The following is a 22,935-nucleotide window of genomic DNA, read 5'->3' as shown; positions in this document are numbered from 1 at the left end:
ACATTTTTGCAGACCGTGGAAGAGTTACTTAAAGGAATAACAGACCAGACAGATCTGTGCTTTTTGCGCTAAAACCCCCAACCAGGCATTTCAATGGGCGTAACCTGGTGGTGGATGTGAAGCTTGGCAGGCTCACTCTGATAACAATGAACAAAGCCTGGATTAGACTCGATTATAAAGGTACCTTCACACTGAGCAACTTTAGGACGATATCGCTAGCGATCCGTGATGTTGCAGCGTCCTGGATAGCGATATCGTTGTGTTTGACAGGCAGCAGCGATCAGGATCCTGCTGTGACATCGCTGGTCGGAGCTAGAAGTCCAGAACTTTATTTTGTCGCTGGATCACCTGCTGACATCGCTGAATCGGCGTGTGTGACGCCGATCCAGCGATGTGTTCACTTGTAACCAGGGTAAACATCGGGTTACTAAGCGCAGGGCCGCGCTTAGTAACCCGATATTTACCCTGGTTACCATTGTAAATGTAAAAAAAAAAAAACACTACATACGTACATTCCGGTGTCTGTCGCGTCCCCCGCCGCCAGCTTCCCTGCACTGTCAGCGCCGGCCGTAAAGCAGAGCACAGCGGTGACGTCACCACTCTGCTTTACGGCCGGCGCTTACACAGTTGGTCGCTGGAGAGCTGTCTGTGTGGCAGCTCTCTAGCGACCACACAACGACTAAACAGCGACGTTGCAGCGATCGGCATCGTTGTCTATATCGCTGCAGTGTCGCTTAATGTGACGTTTCCTTTACACACCAGCTGACAGCAGCACATAAAGTGTTTTCTTTTAATGTTCTATACTTGAATGAAGCCTGCCAGTTGTTGCCTTCTAGGGTCTATGGATGACCCTACTTATATTTTTTTCCTGGCTTTGCACAAAGTGCAAAACCATTATGAATATAGGAGTACAACAACTACACTTTGCTCACAATATTAGAATGAGACACTAAAGTTGGTACCTTCAAGGTTGTATGAATGACCCTGCTTGCAATGTCAGGCAAGATTTGCACTTAATGCATAGCCTTTATGAGTCTAGGAGATCAGTACATGAAAATGTGACCAGAATGTGTATGAGGCCTCCTTTATGTCTAATTCAGGGTATATGTGAGTCCCTCTGAGTCTCTAATTTTTGGAAGTTCTTACTTCCTTCATAAATTATACTGAAATGTAGCATTTTTAATAAAAAAAACAATTTTGGTTACTGAGAGTCCTCAGTGGTTGATACCTTTTAATGGCTAACTGAAAAGATGGTAACAAATTGCAAGCTTTCGAGACTACACAGGTCTCTTCATCAGGCAAAGACTAAAACAACTTCTGAAGAATCACATATTTATGCACAACATAGTATAGGAAAAAAAAAAAAAGGGAAAAAGAAAAAAACATGGCTGACACGGTACCAAGATATATTTCTTTCCTGTATCAATTTTTTTTAAAACACTTTTTAACATTTTGCCTTATATACAAGTCATTATACAGGAACGAATGTTTCTTAACATTTTTTGTTCCTGTAAAATGCAATTTCTCATTGGTTTGGAATGTTTTATTATTAGTCCTTAACCCCTTAATCCCATATGACGTACTATCCCGTCGAGGTGGGGTGGGCCTTAATTCCCACCGACGGGATAGTACATCATAGGCGATTGGCCGCGCTCACGGAGAGAGCGCGGCCGATCGCGGCCGGGTGTCAGCTGACTATCGCAGATGACATCCGACACTATGTGCCAGGAGCGGTCACGGACCGCTCCCGGCACATTAACCCCTGGCACACCGCGATCAAACATGATCGCGGTGTGCTGGCGGTACAGGAAAGCATTGCGCAGGGAGGGGGCTCACTGCGTGCTTCCCTGAGACGATCGGTACAAGGTGATGTGCTCACCTTGTACCGAACGTCTTCTCCCTGCAGTCCCCGGATCCAAAATGGCCGCAGGGCTGCATCCGGGTCCTGCAGGGAGTACTTTTATGGACCTGGTGGTTAGGAGCACCCGGAACGACCTGATGGTTAAACTCACACAGGACAAGCTCCGGGAAGTGGGAGCTCTGCTAACCGCAACCCCTAATCCTATCACACAACTAGAAATAGCCGTGGAGCGTACCTAACACGACCTAGACGCCTCTTCACAGCCTAAGAGCTAACTAGCCCTAAAGATAGAAAATAAAGCCTACCTTGCCTCAGAGAAATTCCCCAAAGGAAAAGGCAGCCCCCCACATATATTGACTCTGAGTTAAGATGAAAGTCACAAACACAGAAATGAAACAGGTTTCAGCAAAGGGAGGCCAGACTTACTAAACAGACTGAGGATAGGAAAGGTATCTTTGCGGTCAGCACAAAAAACTACAAAAGACCACGCAGAGTGTGCAAAAAGACCTCCACACCGACTCACGGTGCGGAGGTGCCACTCTGCATCCCAGAGCTTCCAGCTAGCAGGGCAAAATCATGATAGCCAACTGGACAAGGAAACAAAGAACAAATAATAACTAGCAGGGACTTAGCTTCTGCTGGAGTAGACAGGTCACCAGAAAGATCCAAGAGCGAACTGAACCAGTACAAGAACATTGACAGCTGGCATGGAGTAACGATCTGAGTGGAGTTAAATAGAACAGCCAGCCAAAGAATAAACTATGTCACCTGTGGAAGGAACCTCAGAAGCAGCAGCTCCACTCACAGCCACCAGAGGGAGTCCATGGACAGAACTCGCCGAAGTACCATTCATGACCACAGGAGGGAGTTCGAAAACAGAATTCACAACACAGTACTTCCGGGTCAGGAGCAGGGTGCAGCTGCAGCTCTGTAAGCCTGCAGCGATGAGTGAGATCGCCGATCTCACAGACTGCCATGCAAACTGTAAGATCGGCGATCTGTGATATCCCCCCCTGGGACAAAGTAAAAAAAAAAAAAAAAAAATTTCCACATGTGTAAAAAAGAAAAAAAAATATTATTCCCATAAATACAGTTCTTTATCTAAAAAAAAAAAAAAAAAAACAATAAAAGTACACATATTTACTATCGCCGCGTCCGCAACGACCCATCCTATAAAACTGTCCCACTAGTTAACCCCTTCAGTAAACACCGTAAGAAAAAAAAAAAACGAGGCAAAAAACAACGCTTTATTATCATACCGCCAAACAAAAAGTGGAATAACACGCGATCAAAAAGACGGATATAAATAACCATGGTATCGCTGAAAACGTCATCTTGTCCCGCAAAAAATGAGCTGCCACAAAGCATAATAAGCAAAAAAAATAAAAAAGTTATAGTCCTGAGAATAAAGCGATGCCAAAATAATTATTTTTTCTACAAAATAGCTTTTATCGTATAAAAGCGCCAAAACATTAAAAAATGATATAAATGAGATATCGCTGTAATCGTATTGACCCGATGAATATAACTGCTTTATCAATTTACCAAACGCGGAACGGTATAAACGCCTCCCCCAAAAGAAATTCATGAATAGCTGGTCTTTGGTCATTCTGCCTCACAAAAATCGAAATAAAAAGTGATCAAAAACTGTCACGTGTCCAAAAATGTTACCAATAAAAACGTCAACTCGTCCCGCAAAAAAACAAGACCTCAGATGACTCTGTGGACCAAAATATGGAAAAATTATAGGTCTCAGAATGTGGAGACGCAAAAACTTTTTTGCTATAAAAAAAGCGTCTTTTAGTGTGTGACAGCTGCCAATCATAAAAATCCAATATAAAAAATGCTATAAAAGTAAATCAAACCCCCCTTCATCACCCCCTTAGTTAGGGAAAAATAATAAAATTAAAAAAATGTATTTATTTCCATTTTCCCATCAGGGTTAGGGTTAGGGTTAGGGCTAGGGCTAGGGTTAGGGTTAGGGCTAGGGTTGGGGTTAGGGTTAGGGCTAGGGTTGGGGCTAGGGTTAGGGCTAGGGTTGGGGCTGGGGTTAGGGCTAGGGTTAGGGTTGGGGCTAGGGTTGGGGTTAGGGTTGGGGCTAGGGTTAGGGTTAGGGTTAGGGTTGGGCTTAGGGTTTGGAGCTAAAGTTAGGGTTAGGGTTGGGGCTAAAGTTAGGGTTAGGGTTGGGGCTAAAGTTAGGGTTAGGGTTGGGGCTAAAGTTAGGGTTGGGGCTAAAGTTAGGGTTAGGGTTTGGATTATATTTACGGTTGGGATTAGGGTTGGGATTAGAGTTAGGGGTGTGTCAGGGTTAGGAGTGTCGTTAGGGTTACCGTTGGGATTAGGGTTAGGGGTGTTGTTGGATTAGGGTTTCAGGTAGAATTGGGGAGTTTCCACTGTTTAGACACACCAGGGGCTCTCCAAACACGACATGGCGTCCGATCTCAATTCCAGCCAATTCTGCGTTGAAAAAGTAAAACAGTGCTCCTTCCCTTCCGAGCTCTCCGGTGCGCCCAAACAGGGGTTTACCCCAACATATGGGGTATCAGCGTACTCAGGACAAATTGGACAACAACTTTTGGGGTCCAAGTTCTCTTGTTATCCTTGGGAAAATAAAAATGTGGGGGGCTAAAAATAATTTTTGTGGGAAAAATAAGATTTTTTTATTTTCGCGGCTCTGCGTTGTAAAGTGCAGTGAAATACTTGGGGGTTCAAAGTTCTCACAACACATCTAGATAAGTTCCTTGGGGGGTCTTGTTTCCAATATGGGGTCACTTGTGGGGGGTTTCTACTGTTTAGGTACATCAGGGGCTCTGCAAATGCAACGTGACGCCTGCAGACCAATCCATCTAAGTCTGTATTCCAAATGGCGCTCCTTCCCTTCTGAGCTCTGCCATGCGCCCAAACAGTGCTTCCCCCCCACATATGGGGTATCAGCGTACTCAGGACAAATTGGACAACAACTTTTGGGGTCCAATTTATCCTGTTACCCTTGTTAAAATACAAAACTGTGGGCTGAAAAATCATTTTTGTGAAAAAAATATATATATTTTCACGGCTCTGCGTTATAAACTGTAGTGAAACACTTGGGGGTTCAAAGTTCTCACAACACATCTAGATAAGTTCCTTGGGGGGTCTAGTTTCCAATATGGGGTCACTTGTGGGGGGTTTCTACTGTTTGGGTACATCAGAGGCTCTGCAAATGCAACGTGATGCCTGCAGACCAATCCATCTAAGTCTGTATTCCAAATGGCGCTCCTTCCCTTCCGAGCTCTGCCATGCGCCCAAACAGTGGTTCCCCCCCACATATGGGGTATCAGCGTACTCAGGACAAATTGGACAATAACTTTTGGGGTCCAATTTATCCTGTTACCCTTGTGAAAATACAAAACTGGGGACTAAAAAATCATTTTTGTGAAGAAAACAAAAAAGAATTTTTATTTTCACGGCTCTGCGTTATAAACTGTAGTGAAACACTTGTGGGCTTAAAGCTCTCAAAACACATCTAGATAAGTTCCTTAGGGGGTCTACTTTCCAAAATGGTGTCACTTGTGGGTGGTCTAATTTCTTCTCTTACCCTTGGGAAAATAAAAAATTGGGGGCAAAAAGATCATTTTTGTGAAACAATATGATTTTTTATTTTTATGGCTCTGCATTATAAACTTCTATGAAGCACTTGTTGGGTCAAAGTGCTCACCACACATCTAGATAAGTTCCTCAAGGGGTCTACTTTCCAAAATGGTGTCACTTGTGGGGGGTTTCAATGTTTAGACACATCAGGGGCTCTCCAAACGCAACATGGCGTCCCATCTCAATTCCAGTCAATTTTGCATTGAAAAGTCAAACGGCGCTCCTTCCCTTCCGAGCTCTGCCATGCGCCCAAACAGTGGTTTATCCCCACATATGGGGTATCAACGTACTCAGGACAAATTGTACAACAACTGTTACCCTTGGTAAAATAAAACAAATTGGAGCTGAAATAAATTTTGTGTGAAAAAAAGTTAAATGTTCATTTTTATTTAAACATTCCAAAAATTCCTGTAAAACACCTGAAGGGTTAATAAACTTCTTGAATGTGGTTTTGAGCACCTTGAGGGGTGCAGTTTTTAGAATGGTGTCACACTTGGGTATTTTCTATCATATAGACCCCTCAAAATGACTTCAAATGAGATGTGGTCCCTAAAATAAAAATGGTGTTGTAAAAATGAGAAATTGCTGGTCAACTTTTAACCCTTATAACTCCCTAACAAAAAAAAATTTTGGTTCCAAAATTGTGCTGATGTAAAGTAGACATGTGGGAAATGTTACTTATTAAGTATTTTGCATGACATAGCTCTGTGATTTAAGGGTATAAAAATTCAAAGTTGGAAAATTGCGAAATTTTCAAAATTTTTGCCAAATTTCCGTTTTTTTCTCAAATAAATGCAAGTTATATCGAATAAATTTTACCACTAACATGAAGTACAATATGTCATCAGAAAACAGTGCCAGAATAGCCAAGATCCTTGAAGCGTTCCAGAGTTATAATCTCATAAAGGGACAGTGGTCAAAATTGTTAAAATTGGCCCGGTCATTAACGTGCAAACCTGTTATGACCTGGTGGTTAGGAGCACCCGGAATGACCTGATAGTTAAACCTCATACAGGACGAGCTCTGGGATGTGGGAACTCTGCTGACCGCAAGCCCTAATCCTATCACACACACTAGAAATAGCCATAGAGCGCTCCTGACCAGACCCTAGGCGCCTCGTCACAGCCTTAGAACTATCTAGCCCTAAAGATGGAAAATAAAGCCTACCTAGCCTCAGAGAAATTCCCCAAAGGTAAAGGAAGCCCCCCACATATATTGACTGTGAGTAAAGATGAAAGTCACAAACGCAGAAATGAGACAGGTTCAGCAAAGGGAGGCCAGACTTACTAAATAGACAGAGGATAGGAAAGGTAACATTGCGATCAGCACAAAAACCTACAAAAGACCACGCAGAGTGTGCAAAAAAGACCTCCGCACCAATCACGGTGCGGCGGGGCCACTCTGCATCCCAGAGCTTCCAGCTAGCAAGACAAAATCATGATAACCAGCTGGACAAGAAAACAATGAACAAATAATGACTATCAGGAACTTAGCTTCTGCAGGAGAAGGCAGGTCACCAGAGAGATCCAGGAGCGAACTGAACAAATAGCGAATAGAAAAATCAAGAGGGAAGCTGCAGCTTGTCGTCCTAAGGGACAAACGTCAGACTCTGATAAACTTGCCTTATGTGGAAGACAGTGATTCTGAAATGGAAGATGATCCACCATATACAAACAAGAGAAGAAATCCAAGATCTAAAGAGCAGTGAACAAAATTAGTGATAGAAAGCAGAGCGTGGTTATAAATGGTATACTCTCTAACTGGGTCGCTGTGACAAGTGGGGTACCGCAGGGGTCAGTATTGGGACCTGTTCTCTTCAACATATTCATTAATGATCTGGTAGAAGGTTTACACAGTAAAATATCGATATTTGCAGATGATACAAAACTATGTAAAGAGGTTAATACAAGAGAAGATAGTATTCTGCTACAGATGGATCTGGATAAGTTGGAAACTTGGGCTGAAAGGTGGCAGATGAGGTTTAACAATGATAAATGTAAGGTTATACACATGGGAAGAAGGAATCAATGTCACCATTACACACTGAATGGGAAACCACTGGGTAAATCTGACAGGGAGAAGGACTTGGGGATCCTAGTTAATGATAAACTTACCTGGAGCAGCCAGTGCCAGGCAGCAGCTGCCAAGGCAAACAGGATCATGGGGTGCATTAAAAGAGTCTGTGTCTGGATACACATGATGAGAGCATTATACTGCCTCTGTACAAATCCCTAGTTAGACCGCACATGGAGTACTGTGTCCAGTTTTGGGCACCGGTGCTCAGGAAGGATATAATGGAACTAGAGAGAGTACAAAGGAGGGCAACAAAATTAATAAAGGGGATGGGAGAACTACAATACCCAGATAAATTAGCGAAATTAGGATTATTTAGTCTAGAAAAAAGACGACTGAGGGGCGATCTAATAACCATGTATAAGTATATAAGGGGACAATACAAATATCTCGCTGAGGATCTGTTTATACCAAGGAAGGTGACGGGCACAAGGGGGCATTCTTTGCGTCTGGAGGAGAGAAGGTTTTTCCACCAACATAGAAGAGGATTCTTTACTGTTAGGGCAGTGAGAATCTGGAATTGCTTGCCTGAGGAGGTGGTGATGGCGAACTCAGTCGAGGGGTTCAAGAGAGGCCTGGATGTCTTCCTGGAGCAGAACAATATTGTATCATACAATTAGGTTCTGTAGAAGGACGTAGATCTGGGGATTTATTATGATGGAATATAGGCTGAACTGGATGGACAAATGTCTTTTTTCGGCCTTACTAACTATGTTACTATGTTACTATGTAAATGCAAAAACATTGACAGCTGGCATGGAGTAACGATCTGAGAGGAGTTAAATAGAGCAGCCAACCAAAGGACAAACCACGTCACCTGTGTAAGGAACCTCAGAAGCCGCAGCTTCACTCATAGCCACCAGAGGGAGCCCATAGACAGAACTCACCGAAGTACCATTCACGACCACAGGAGGGAGCTCGACAACAGAATTCACAACAGTACCCCCCCCTTGAGGAGGGGTCACCGAACCCTCACCAGAGCCCCCAGGCCGATCAGGATGAGCAAGATGAAAGGCACGAACAAGATCGGCAGCATGAACATCAGAGGCAAAAAACCAGGAATTATCTTCCTGACCATAACCCTTCCACTTGACCAGGTACTGAAGTTTCCGTCTCGAAACACGAGAATCCAAAATCTTCTCCACCACATACTCCAACTCCCCCTCAACCAACACAGGGGCAGGGGGATCAACGGAGGGAACCATAGGCGCCATGTATCTCCGCAACAACGACCTATGGAACACATTATGGATTGCAAAAGAAGCTGGAAGGTCCAAACGAAATGACACAGGATTAATAACTTCAGAAATCTTATAAGGCCCAATGAAACGAGGCTTAAACTTAGGAGAGGAAACCTTCATAGGAACGTGACGAGATGACAACCAAACCAAATCCCCAACACAACGCCGGCGGTTAGCAAAACGTTGAGCCTTCTCCTGGGACAATGTCAAATTGTCCACCACATGAGTCCAAATCTGCTGCAACCTGTCCACCACCGCATCCACACCAGGACAGTCCGAAGGCTCAACCTGCCCTGAAGAGAAACGAGGATGGAAACCAGAATTACAGGAAAAAGGAGAAACTAAAGTAGCCGAGCTGGCCCGATTATTGAGGGCGAACTCAGCCAAAGGCAAGAAGGACACCCAATCATCCTGATCAGCAGAAACAAAGCATCTCAGATATGTCTCCAAAGTCTGATTAGTTCGTTCGGTTTGGCCATTAGTCTGAGGATGGAAAGCCGAAGAAAAAGACAAATCAATGCCCATCTTAGCGCAAAAGGACCGCCAAAACCTCGAAACAAACTGGGAACCTGTGTTCGAAACGATGTTCTCTGGAATGCCATGCAAACTAACCACATGCTGGAAAAACAATGGCACCAAATCAGAGGAGGAAGGCAATTTAGATAAGGGTACCAAATGGACCATCTTAGAGAAGCGATCACAAACCACCCAAATGACCGACATCCTTTGAGAAACAGGGAGATCTGAAATAAAATCAATAGAAATATGTGTCCAGGGCCTCTTCGGGATCGGCAAGGGAAAAAGCAACCCACTGGCACGAGAACAGCAGGGCTTAGCCCGAGCACAAGTCCCACAGGACTGCACAAAAGAACGCACATCCCGTGACAAAGAAGGCCACCAAAAGGATCTAGCCACCAAATCTCTGGTACCAAAGATTCCAGGATGACCAGCCAACACTGAACAATGAATCTCAGAGATAACTCTACTAGTCCATCTATCAGGGACAAACAGTTTCTCCGTAGGACAATGGTCAGGTCTATCAGCCTGAAACTTTTGCAGCACACGCCGCAAATATGGGGAGATGGCAGACAAAATTATCCCTTCTTTAAGAATACCCGCCGGCTGCGGAACACCCGGAGAGTCAGGCACAAAACTCCTTGACAGGGCGTCAGCCTTCACATTCCTAGATCCCGGAAGGTATGAAACTACAAAATCAAAATGGGAGAAAAAGAGCGACCACCGAGCCTGTCTAGGATTCAACCGTTTGGCAGACTCGAGATTAAGTTAAATTCTTGTGATCCGTCAAGACCACCACGCGATGTTTAGCTCCTTCAAGCCAATGTCGCCTCTCCTCGAATGCCCACTTCATGGCCAACAACTCCCGATTGCCCACATCATAATTTGCGTTCAGCAGGCGAGAATTTTCTAGAAAAGAAGGCACAGGGTTTCATCACCGAGCCATCAGAACTTCTTTGCGACAAAACAGCCCCTGCTCCAATTTCAGAAGCATCAACCTCAACCTGAAAAGGGAGCGAAACATCTGGCTGGCACAACACAGGGGCAGAAGCAAAACGTCGCTTCAACTCCTGAAAAGCCTCTATAGCCGCAGAGGACCAATTGACCACATCAGCACCTTTCTTGGTCAAATCAGTCAACAATTTAGCAATACTGGAAAAATTAGCGATGAAGCGACGATAAAAATTAGCAAAGCCCAGGAACTTCTGCAAGCTCTTCACAGATGTCGGCTGAGTCCAATCGTAAATGGCCTGATCTTTAACAGGGTCCATCTCGATAGTAGAAGGGGAAAAACTGAAACCCAAAAATGAAACCTTCTGAACTCCAAAGAGACACTTTGACCCCTTCACAAACAAGGAATTCGCACGAAGGACCTGGAACACCATTCTGACCTGCTTCACATGAGACTCCCAATCATCCGAAAAGACCAAAATGTCATCCAAGTACACAATCAGGAATTTATCCAGGTATTCTCGGAAGATGTCATGCATAAAGGACTGAAACACAGATGGAGCATTAGAAAGCCCGAATGGCATAACCAGGTACTCAAAATGGCCCTCGGGCGTATTAAATGCTGTTTTCCATTCATCGCCCTGTTTAATTCGCACAAGATTATACGCCCCGCGAAGATCTATCTTGGTGAACCAACTAGCCCCCTTAATCCGAGCAAATAAATCAGACAGCAGCGGCAAAGGATACTGAAATTTTACTGTGATCTTATTAAGAAGGCGGTAATCAATACAAGGTCTCAAAGAACCATCCATCTTGGCCACAAAAAAGAACCCTGCTCCCAATGGTGACGACGACGGACGAATATGGCCTTTCTCCAAGGATTCCTTTATATAACTCCGCATAGCGGCGTGCTCTGGCACAGATAAATTAAACAGACGGCCCTTAGGAAACTTACTACCAGGAATCAAATTAATAGCACAATCGCAATCCCTATGAGGAGGTAGGGCACCGGATTTGGGCTCTTCAAATACATCCCGATAATCCGACAAAAACTCAGGGACTTCAGAAGGAGTGGAAGGCGAAATTGACAGCAATGGAACATCACCATGTACCCCCTGACAACCCCAGCTAGACACAGACATAGATTTCCAATCCAACACTGGATTATGGACCTGTAGCCATGGCAACCCCAAAACGACCACATCATGCAGATTATGCAACACCAAAAAGCGAATATCCTCCTGATGTGCAGGAGCCATGCACATGGTCAATTGAGTCCAGTACTGAGGCTTATTCTTGGCCAAAGGCGTAGCATCAATTCCTCTCAATGGAATAGGATACTGCAAGGGCTCCAAGAAAAAACCACAGCGCCTGGCAAACTCCAGATCCATCAAATTCAGGGCAGCGCCTGAATCCACAAATGCCATTACAGAATAGGACGACAGAGAGCAAATCAGAGTAACGGACAAAAGAAATTTAGACTGTACCGTACCAATGGTGGCAGACCTAGCGAACCGCTTAGTGCGCTTAGGACAATCGGAGATAGCATGAGCGGATTCACCACATTAAAAACATAGCCCATTCCGACGTCTGTGTTCTTGCCTTTCAGCTCTGGTCAAAGTTCTATCACATTGCATAGGCTCAAGCCTATGCTCAGAGAACACCGCCAGATGGTGCACAGCTTTGCGCTCACGCATGCGCCGAATGATCTGAATGGCCAAAGACATAGACTCATTCAGACCAGCAGACGTGGGAAATCCCACCATGACATCCTTAAGGGCTTCAGAAAGACCCTTTCTGAAAATTGCTGCCAGGGCACATTCATTCCACTGAGTAAGCACAGACCACTTTCTAAACTTCTGACAGTACACCGCCGCTTCATCCTGACCCTGACACAAAGCCAGCAAGATTTTCTCTGCCTGATCCACGTAATTTGGTTCATCATAAAGCAATCCAAGCGCCAGAAAAAACGCATCAACATCACGCAATGCCGGATCTCCTGGCGCAAGGGAAAATGCCCAGTCTTGAGGGTCACCACTTAACAAAGAAATAATGATCTTTACTTATTGAGCGGGGTCACCAGAGGAGCAGGGTTTCAAAGCTAGAAACAGTTTACAATTATTTTTGAAATTCAAGAACCTAGATCTATCCCCAGAAAATAAGTCAGGAATAGGAATTCTAGGCTCTAACATAGGATTCTGAACCACAAAATCTTGAATGTTTTGTACCCTTGCAGTGAGATGATCCACACAAGAGGACAGACCTTGAATGTCCATACCTACACCTGTGTCCTGAACCACCCAAAGGTCTAGGGGAAAAGAGAAACAAAACACAGTGCAAAGAAAAAAAAATGGCGTCAGAAGTTCTCTTATCCCTCTATTGAGATGCATTAATACTTTGGGCCAGCTGTACTGTTATGACCTGGTGGTTAGGAGGACCCGGAATGACCTGATAGTTAAACCTCATACAGGACGAGCTCTGGGATGTGGGAACTCTGCTGACCGCAAGCCCTAATCCTATCACACACACTAGAAATAGCCGTGGAGCGCTCCTGACCAGACCCTAGGCGCCTCGTCACAGCCTAAGAACTATCTAGCCCTAGAGATGCAAAAAAAAAGCCTACCTAGCCTCAGAGAAATTCCCCAAAGGTAAAGGAAGCCCCCCACATATATTGACTGTGAGTAAAGATGAAAGTCACAAACGCAGAAATGAGACAGGTTCAGCAAAGGGAGGCCAGACTTACTAAATAGACAGAGGATAGGAAAGGTAACATTGCGATCAGCACATAAATCTACAAAAGACCACGCAGAGTGTGCAAAAAAGACCTCCGCTGTTGTGAATTCTGTGGTCAAGCTCCCTACTGTGGTCATGAGTGGTACTTCGGCTGGTTCTGTCTATGAGCTTCCGCTGGTGGAAGTGAGTGGGGCTGCGGCTTCTGAGTTTCCTTCCTCAGGTGACGAGGTTAAGTCGTTAGGTGCTGCTCTATTTAACTCCACCTAGTTCTTTGTTCCTGGCCTCCAGTCAATGTTCCAGTATTGGTCTGGCTCTCTCCTGGATCATTCTTGTGGCCTGTCTGCCCTGCATAAGCTAAGTTCTGCTTGTGTTACTTTTGTTTGCTATATTTTCTGTCCAGCTTGCTATATTGGTTTTACTTGCTTGCTGGAAGCTCTGAGACGCAGAGGGAGCACCTCCGTACCGTTAGTCGGTGCGGAGGGTCTTTTTGCCCCCTCTGCGTGGTTGTTTGTAGGTTTTTGTGCTGACCGCAAAGCTATCTTTCCTATCCTCGGTCTATTCAGTAAGTCGGGCCTCACTTTGCTAAAATCTATTTCATCTCTGTGTTTGTATTTTCATCTTAACTCACAGTCATTATATGTGGGGGGCTGCCTTTTCCTTTGGGGAATTTCTCTGAGGCAAGGTAGGCTTATTTTTCTATCTTCAGGGCTAGTTAGTTTCTCAGGCTGTGCCGAGTTGCATAGGGAGCGTTAGGCGCAATCCACGGCTACCTCTAGTGTGGTATGATAGGATTAGGGATTGCGGTCAGCAGAGTTCCCACGTCTCAGAGCTCGTCCTATGTTAGTAACTATCATGTCACTTTGTGTGCTCTTAACCACTAGGTCCATTGTGGTTCTGAATCACCTGTTCATAACACTCCGCACCGACTCATGGTGCGGCGGGGCCACTCTGCATCCCAGAGCTTCCAGCTAGCAAGACAAAATCATGATAACCAGCTGGACAAGAAAACAATGAACAAATAATGACTATCAGGAACTTAGCTTCTGCAGGAGAAGGCAGGTCAGCAGAGAGATCCAGGAGCGAACTGAACAAATGCAAAAACATTGACAGCTGGCATGGAGTAACGATCTGAGAGGAGTTAAATAGAGCAGCCAACCAAAGGACTATCCACGTCACCTGTGTAAGGAACCTCAGAAGCCGCAGCTTCACTCATAGCCACCAGAGAGAGCTCATAGACAGAACTCGCCGAAGTACCATTCACGACCACAGGAGGGAGCTCGACAACAGAATTCACAACACAAACCACCTTATGGGGTTAAAGTGGAGTAAAAGTGTGACACCATTGTTTTTAGCAGCGATCTAGGGGTCAGATGCTTCCAGAGGTCTTCCCCAAGCTGTTCTCCTTCCATTCAGCACTTTTCCCATCCATTTCAGCATTTTTACTGCATCCAAGACCTCTTTGTAGGGTCTGCCGGAAAAAAGCTCAGGTTTCCACTTGTCTCCCATTATACGCGAGTATTAGAAATTGCTTGGTTCAAGCAATAAGCACCCGAGCATTTTAGTTCCCCATCATCTCTAACCTATCCTGATCTCCAGTTAAGAATGGGTTCATGAATGCGAAGCCACGGAACACCTATAAGAAGTGGATGAGATAGGCTAGGAAGCACATAGAAGGTGACATCAGTGTGCAGCATTCTTAGCAAGAGCTCTACTTGCTCAATGACAACCTGAATGGCTTCGGATAGGGACGTTCCATCGACAGATGACACCAACAACGGATTCTGGAGTTGTTGAACGGGGATCGGATAGCGACCTACCACTGCTTGCTGTACGAAGTTCACTGCCTCATCCGAACCTAGATAAGCAGTCTCAACGAATCGGGAACCTCTACAAGTGGCAGTTACGGTCAGGATCAATGGCAGAGAGGAATTGCTCTCACCCAGGGTAGCCTCTCCTAGCAGCCATAGGCTTGGGAATTCTCTGGTTTCTTGGGACAAGAGCGAATGAGATGACTGGTTTCTCCACAATAGAAACACAAGCCGTTGACTCGACGGATCTCCTGCCGTTGCTCAGCCGCTCCACGTTGTCAACTTGCATAGGTTGATGAGATATTGCAGGCACGGCAGGCTAAGGAGTGAGCGACCTTTGGAAGGACGGAGGCAGACACAGTGGTTTTCTTTCACAACCCATTTCTTGGGAGCGCTCCTGGAAACGGAGGTCAATTTGGATGGCCAGGGAGACTAGGTCGTCCAGTGTAGTAGGAATGTCCTGGCCTTCCAGGAATGTCCTTGGTTCTTCCAGACAATCTCTCCCAGAAAGTGGTTACCAGTGCCTCGTTGTTCCATTCGAGTTCAGAAGTCAGGGTGTGGAAACGGACTGCGTGTTGGTTTACAGACAGACTAGCCTGATAAGAAGCTCGGAGCACGTGCTAACCAGCCAAGATAAAGCTAACAGTTGGGGACTGCACGATATCCGGTATGTCTGGTGCGTGTGGTGACAGTTTTCACACGTACTGTAGACACTTACACACATTCAAGTGAATGAGTCTGTGAACATCTCAGTGCATCTCGACGGACTGTGTGTCCGTGGGCAAAATACGCTGACATGTCCATTTTTTAACAGAAGCACGGGCCGCAAGATATCCCGCACATGTGCACACGGATAACACACAGATGACACGTGTGTCATCAATGTGACACGTACCAGTGCCTGGGAAGCAGTGGTACTGTTAGCGCTGTTCCCCGACGCCGGGTGCTGAAGACAGCTCTCATCATAGACATGGATTACCCCATGGGACAGAACGTCGGACAGGTGAGGGATATTGTTGTTTTTTATTTTTGTTTGATTACAAGAGATGATTGCTTCGGTGGAATTAGGTGTTAGGTGAGAATAACTGTTTGTTATTTTTAAATAAAAATGGAAAAGTGTGTTTAGTCTTATTTCTAATAAAGGACTTTATTCTGGCCGTGTCTTTATTTACCATACAACTGTAGGATTAGTAATGGATGGGTGTCTTATAGACACTTCTTCATTACTAATCTGTGGGCTTGATGTCACCTGACACTACACAGGTTGACATCAACCCCACAAATGTGAATCCCACTTGTCACCGCGGGAAGAGCCAGGCACAGTTCCAGAATTGATGCATCCAATAGATGCGCCTTTTCTGGGCAGCTGCGGGCTGCTATTTTTAGGTTGTAAGGGGCCATATCCATAGCTCCTTACCAGCCTGAGAACACCAGCCCCCAGCTATCTGCTTTAGCTTGGCCGCTTCTGAAAAATGAAGGCAACTCTCAGCATTGTCCCCTGCTAGCGCTGATCGCCAGCAGAGCTGGGGAGAATGATTACAGTCGTATTCAGCACCTGGTGCCAGGGAACAGTGCCAACTGTGTATGTGTGGTACTGATGCAGCACACGGGCGGCACACTGTGTGCCGCAAGTATTACACATACGTACACAGACACGGATATCTCCTGTCCGTTTTTTTCCAGGACCGGAAATATCAGGACATGTGAATGAGCCCTAACACATACTGGTGCTTCTAACAAAATTAGAATATTATCAAGAGGAGTTTTGTCAAGAGGAAGATGAGAGACCCCAGATCCAACAATGCAGACGAGCTGAAGGCTGCTATCAAAGCAACCTGGGCTTCCATAGCCCCTCAGCAGCAACACAGGCTGATTGCCTCCATGCCACGCCACATTGATGTAGGAATTGATGCTAAAAGAGCCCCGACCAAGTATTGAGTGGATTTATAAAGTATTCTAATTTACTGAGATAATGACTTTTGCGTTTTCATTGGTTGTAAGCCGTGATCATCAACATTAACAGAAATAAACACGTGAAATAGATCACTCTGTGTGTAATGACTCTATAGAATACAGGAGATTCACTTTTTGTATTGAAGAACTGAAATAAATTCACTTTTTGATGATATTCTAATTTTGTGAGAAGCCCCTGTACTTAGGACATGAAGCATCTTTCCGCTCCAGCAGGAACACCACACCCCCCCCCCCATATTATATCAGTGATGTCATCACCGGGGGGCTCTGACAACCTTTCAGACATTTGTTGTTTATGAGCCGCTGAAGTCAGCAGAACATGTGAGTAGTGAGTGACACAGAAGTCCGGTCCCTTCTGCTCTGGGGACCACCGCACTGTCAGCAGAGAGCCCCTCTGTCCTCTCAGGTGACGGCCTCTTTGCCTTTCTGTGATATTTCACATTTCATCTCACCCCTCCCCCGCACACATGACACCGTGTACTGCGCTGCACCCGGTGACGTCACATGACATCTGCATCTGTGTGTACTCTGGATACAATGTGTCCGGCCCCGAAGAGAACAGGACACGTAATATTATATTATGGGGGAATATTATAATATCAGGGGACATGTAATATTATATTATGGGGGAATATTATAATATCAGGGGACATGTAATATTATATTATGGAGGAATATTATATTATCAGGGGACCTGAAAAATTATATTATGGGGGAATATTATATTATCAGGGGACCTGTAGTATTATATTATGGGGGAATATTATAATATCAGGGGACCCGTAATATATTATGGAGGCATATTATAATATTGGGGGACATGTAATATTATATTATGGGGGCACATTATAATATTAGAGCACATGTAATATATTATGGGGCACATTATAATATTAGGGGACATGTAATTTATTATGGGGGGACATTATAATATCGGGGGACATGTAATATTATAAGGGCACATTATAATATTGGGGGACATGTAATATTATATTATGGGGCTTAATATCAGGGGACATGTAATATTATATTATTGGGGCATATAATAATATTGGGGGACATGTAATATTATATTATGGGAGCACATGATAATATTAGAGGACATGTAATATATTATGGGGGCACATTATAATATCGGGGGACATGTAATATTATATTATTGGGGCATATTATAATATCAGGGGACATGTAATATTATATTATGGGGACACATTATAATATTAGAGGACATGTAATATATTATGGGGGGCACATTATAATATCGGGGGACATGTAATATTATATTATTGGGGCATATTATAATATCAGGGGACATGTAATATTATATTATGGGGACACATTATAATATTAGAGGACATGAAGTATATTATGGGGGGCACATTATAATATTGGGGGACATGTAATATTATGAGGGCACATTATAATATTGGGGGACATGTAATATTATATTATGGGGGTTGGACAGCACGGTGATGCAGTGATTAGCACAGCAGCCTTGCAGCGCTGGGGTCCTGGGTTCCAATCCCACCTTGGACAACATCTGCAAAGAGTTTGTATGTTCTCTCTGTGTTTGCGTGGGTTTCCTCCGGGTTCTCCGGTTTCCTCCCACATTCCAAAGACATACTGATAGGGAATTTAGATTGTGAGCCCCATCAGGGACAGTGATGATAATGTATGTAAAGCGCTGCGGAATATGTTAGTGCTATATAAAAATAAAGATTATTATTACTATTATTATATTATAATATTGGGGGCATGTAATATAACATTATGGGGCTCATTATAATATCGGGGACATGTAATATATTAGGGGGGCACATTATATTATCATGGGACATGTTATATTATATTAAGGGGCACGTTATAATATCAGGGGACATATTATGGGGGACACATAATATTGGGGGACATGTGATATTATAATATGGGGCACATTATATTATCAGGGGACATGTAATATTATATTAAGGGGGGCACATTATAATATGAAGGGACATGTAATATTATATTATGGGGCAGATTATAATATTGGGGGACATGTAATATATTATGGGGCACATTATAATATCAGGGGACATGTAATATATTATGGGGGCACATTATAATATGAAGGGACATGTAATATATTATGGTGCACATTATAATATCAAGGGACAGGTAATATTATATTATGGGGGCACATTATAATATAGGTGGTAATATTATATTATGGGGACAGATTATAATATCGGGGGACATGTAATATATTATATTATGGGGCACATTATAATATATAGGGGTTAATATTATATTATGGGGCACATTATAATATAGGTGGTAATATATTATGGGGGCACATTATAATATATGGAGTAATATTATATTATGCGGCACATTATGATAACAGAGGACATGTAATATTATATTATGGAGGCACATGATAATATAGAGGACATGTAATATTATATTATTGGGGCACATTATAAAATTAGGGGACATGTGATATATTATGGGGCACATTATAATATCAGGGGACATGTAATATATTATGGGGGCACATTATAATATTGGGGGCATGTAATATTATATTATAGGGGCTCATTATAATATCAGGGGACAGGTGATAATATATTATGGGGCACATTATAATATCGGGGGACATGTAATGTTATATTAAGGGGGCACGTTATAATATCAGGGGACATGTAATATATTATGGGGGGCACATTATAATATTGGGGGACATGTGATATTATAATATGGGGGCACATTATTTTATCAGGGGACATGTAATATTATATTAAGGGGGGCACATTATAATATGAAGGGACATGTAATATTATATTATGGGGCAGATTATAATATTGGGGGACATGTAATATATTATGGGGCACATTATAATATCAGGGGACATGTAATATATTATGGGGGCACATTATAATATGAAGGGACATGTAATATATTATGGTGCACATTATAATATCAAGGGACAGGTAATATTATATTATGGGGGCACATTATAATATAGGTGGTAATATTATATTATGGGGACAGATTATAATATCGGGGGACATGTAATATATTATATTATGGGGCACATTATAATATATAGGGGTTAATATTATATTATGGGGCACATTATAATATAGGTGGTAATATATTATGGGGGCACATTATAATATATGGAGTAATATTATATTATGCGGCACATTATGATAACAGAGGACATGTAATATTATATTATGGAGGCACATGATAATATAGAGGACATGTAATATTATATTATGGGGGCACATTATAAAATTAGGGGACATGTAATATATTATGGGGGCACATTATAATATTGGGGGCATATAATATTATATTATAGGGGCTCATTATAATATCAGGGGACAGGTGATAATATATTATGGGGCACATTATAATATCGGGGGACATGTAATGTTATATTAAGGGGGCACGTTATAATATCAGGGGACATGTAATATATTATGGGGGGCACATTATAACATTGGGGGACATGTGATATTATAATATGGGGGCACATTATTTTATCAGGGGACATGTAATATATTAAGGGGGGCACATTATAATATGAAGGGACATGTAATATATTATGGGGGCAGATTATAATATTGGGGGACATGTAATATTATATTATATAATGGGGGCACATTATAATATAGGGGATAATATTATATTATGGGGACAGATTATAATATCGGTGGACATGTAACATATTATATTATGGGGGCACATTATAATATATAGGGGTTAATATTATATTATTGGGGCACATTATAATATAGGGGGTAATATTATATTATGGGGCACATTATAATATAGGGGGTAATATTATATTATGGGGGCACATTATAATACAGGGGTAATATTATATTATGGGGGCACATTATAATACAGGGGTAATATTATATTATGGGGCACATTATAATATAGGGGTAACATATTATGGAGCACATTATAAAATAGGGGTAATATTATATTATGGGGGCACATTATAATATAGGGGGTAATATTATATTATAGGGCACATTATAATATAGGTGGTAATATATTATGGGGGCACATTATAATATATGGAGTAATATTATATTATGCGGCACATTATGATAACAGAGGACATGTAATATTATATTATGGAGGCACATGATAATATAGAGGACATGTAATATTATATTATGGGGGCACATTATAAAATTAGGGGACATGTGATATATTATGGGGCACATTATAATATCAGGGGACATGTAATATATTATGGGGGCACATTATAATATTGGGGGCATGTAATATTATATTATAGGGGCTCATTATAATATCAGGGGACAGGTGATAATATATTATGGGGCACATTATAATATCGGGGGACATGTAATGTTATATTAAGGGGGCACGTTATAATATCAGGGGACATGTAATATATTATGGGGGCACATTATAATATTGGGGGACATGTGATATTATAATATGGGGGCACATTATTTTATCAGGGGACATGTAATATTATATTAAGGGGGGCACATTACAATATGAAGGGACATGTAATATTATATTCTGGGGCAGATTATAATATTGGGGGACATGTAATATATTATGGGGCACATTATAATATCAGGGGACATGTAATATATTATGGGGGCACATTATAATATGTAGGGACATGTAATATATTATGGTGCACATTATAATATCAAGGGACAGGTAATATTATATTATGGGGGCACATTATAATATAGGTGGTAATATTATATTATGGGGACAGATTATAATATCGGGGACATGTAATATATTATATTATGGGGCACATTATAATATATAGGGGTTAATATTATATTATGGGGCACATTATAATATAGGTGGTAATATATTATGGGGGCACATTATAATATATGGAGTAATATTATATTATGCGGCACATTATGATAACAGAGGACATGTAATATTATATTATGGAGGCACATGATAATATAGAGGACGTGTAATATTATATTATGGGGGCACATTATAAAATTAGGGGACATGTAATATATTATGGGGGCACATTATAATATTGGGGGCATGTAATATTATATTATAGGGGCTCATTATAATATCAGGGGACAGGTGATAATATATTATGGGGCACATTATAATATCGGGGGACATGTAATGTTATATTAAGGGGGCACGTTATAATATCAGGGGACATGTAATATATTATGGGGGGCACATTATAATATTGGGGGACATGTGATATTATAATATGGGGGCACATTATTTTATCAGGGGACATGTAATATATTAAGGGGGGCACATTATAATATGAAGGGACATGTAATATATTATGGGGGCAGATTATAATATTGGGGGACATGTAATATTATATTATATAATGGGGGCACATTATAATATAGGGGATAATATTATATTATGGGGACAGATTATAATATCGGGGGACATGTAACATATTATATTATGGGGGCACATTATAATATATAGGGGTTAATATTATATTATTGGGGCACATTATAATATAGGGGGTAATATTATATTATGGGGCACATTATAATATAGGGGGTAATATTATATTATGGGGGCACATTATAATACAGGGGTAATATTATATTATGGGGGCACGTTATAATACAGGGGTAATATTATATTATGGGGCACATTATAATATAGGGGTAACATATTATGGAGCACATTATAAAATAGGGGTAATATATTATGGGGGCACATTATAATATAGGGGGTAATATTATATTATGGGGCACATTATAATATAGGTGGTAATATATTATGGGGGCACATTATAATATATGGAGTAATATTATATTATGCGTCACATTATGATAACAGAGGACATGTAATATTATATTATGGAGGCACATGATAATATAGAGGACATGTAATATTATATTATGGGGGCACATTATAAAATTAGGGGACATGTGATATATTATGGGGCACATTATAATATCAGGGGACATGTAATATATTATGGGGGCACATTATAATATTGGGGGCATGTAATATTATATTATAGGGGCTCATTATAATATCAGGGGACAGGTGATAATATATTATGGGGCACATTATAATATCGGGGGACATGTAATGTTATATTAAGGGGGCACGTTATAATATCAGGGGACATGTAATATATTAT

The sequence above is a fragment of the Ranitomeya imitator genome, chromosome 6, assembly GCF_032444005.1.
Source record: "Ranitomeya imitator isolate aRanImi1 chromosome 6, aRanImi1.pri, whole genome shotgun sequence".
Classification (NCBI taxonomy): Eukaryota; Metazoa; Chordata; class Amphibia; order Anura; family Dendrobatidae; genus Ranitomeya; species Ranitomeya imitator.
Note: the sequence above shows the minus strand (reverse complement) of the source record.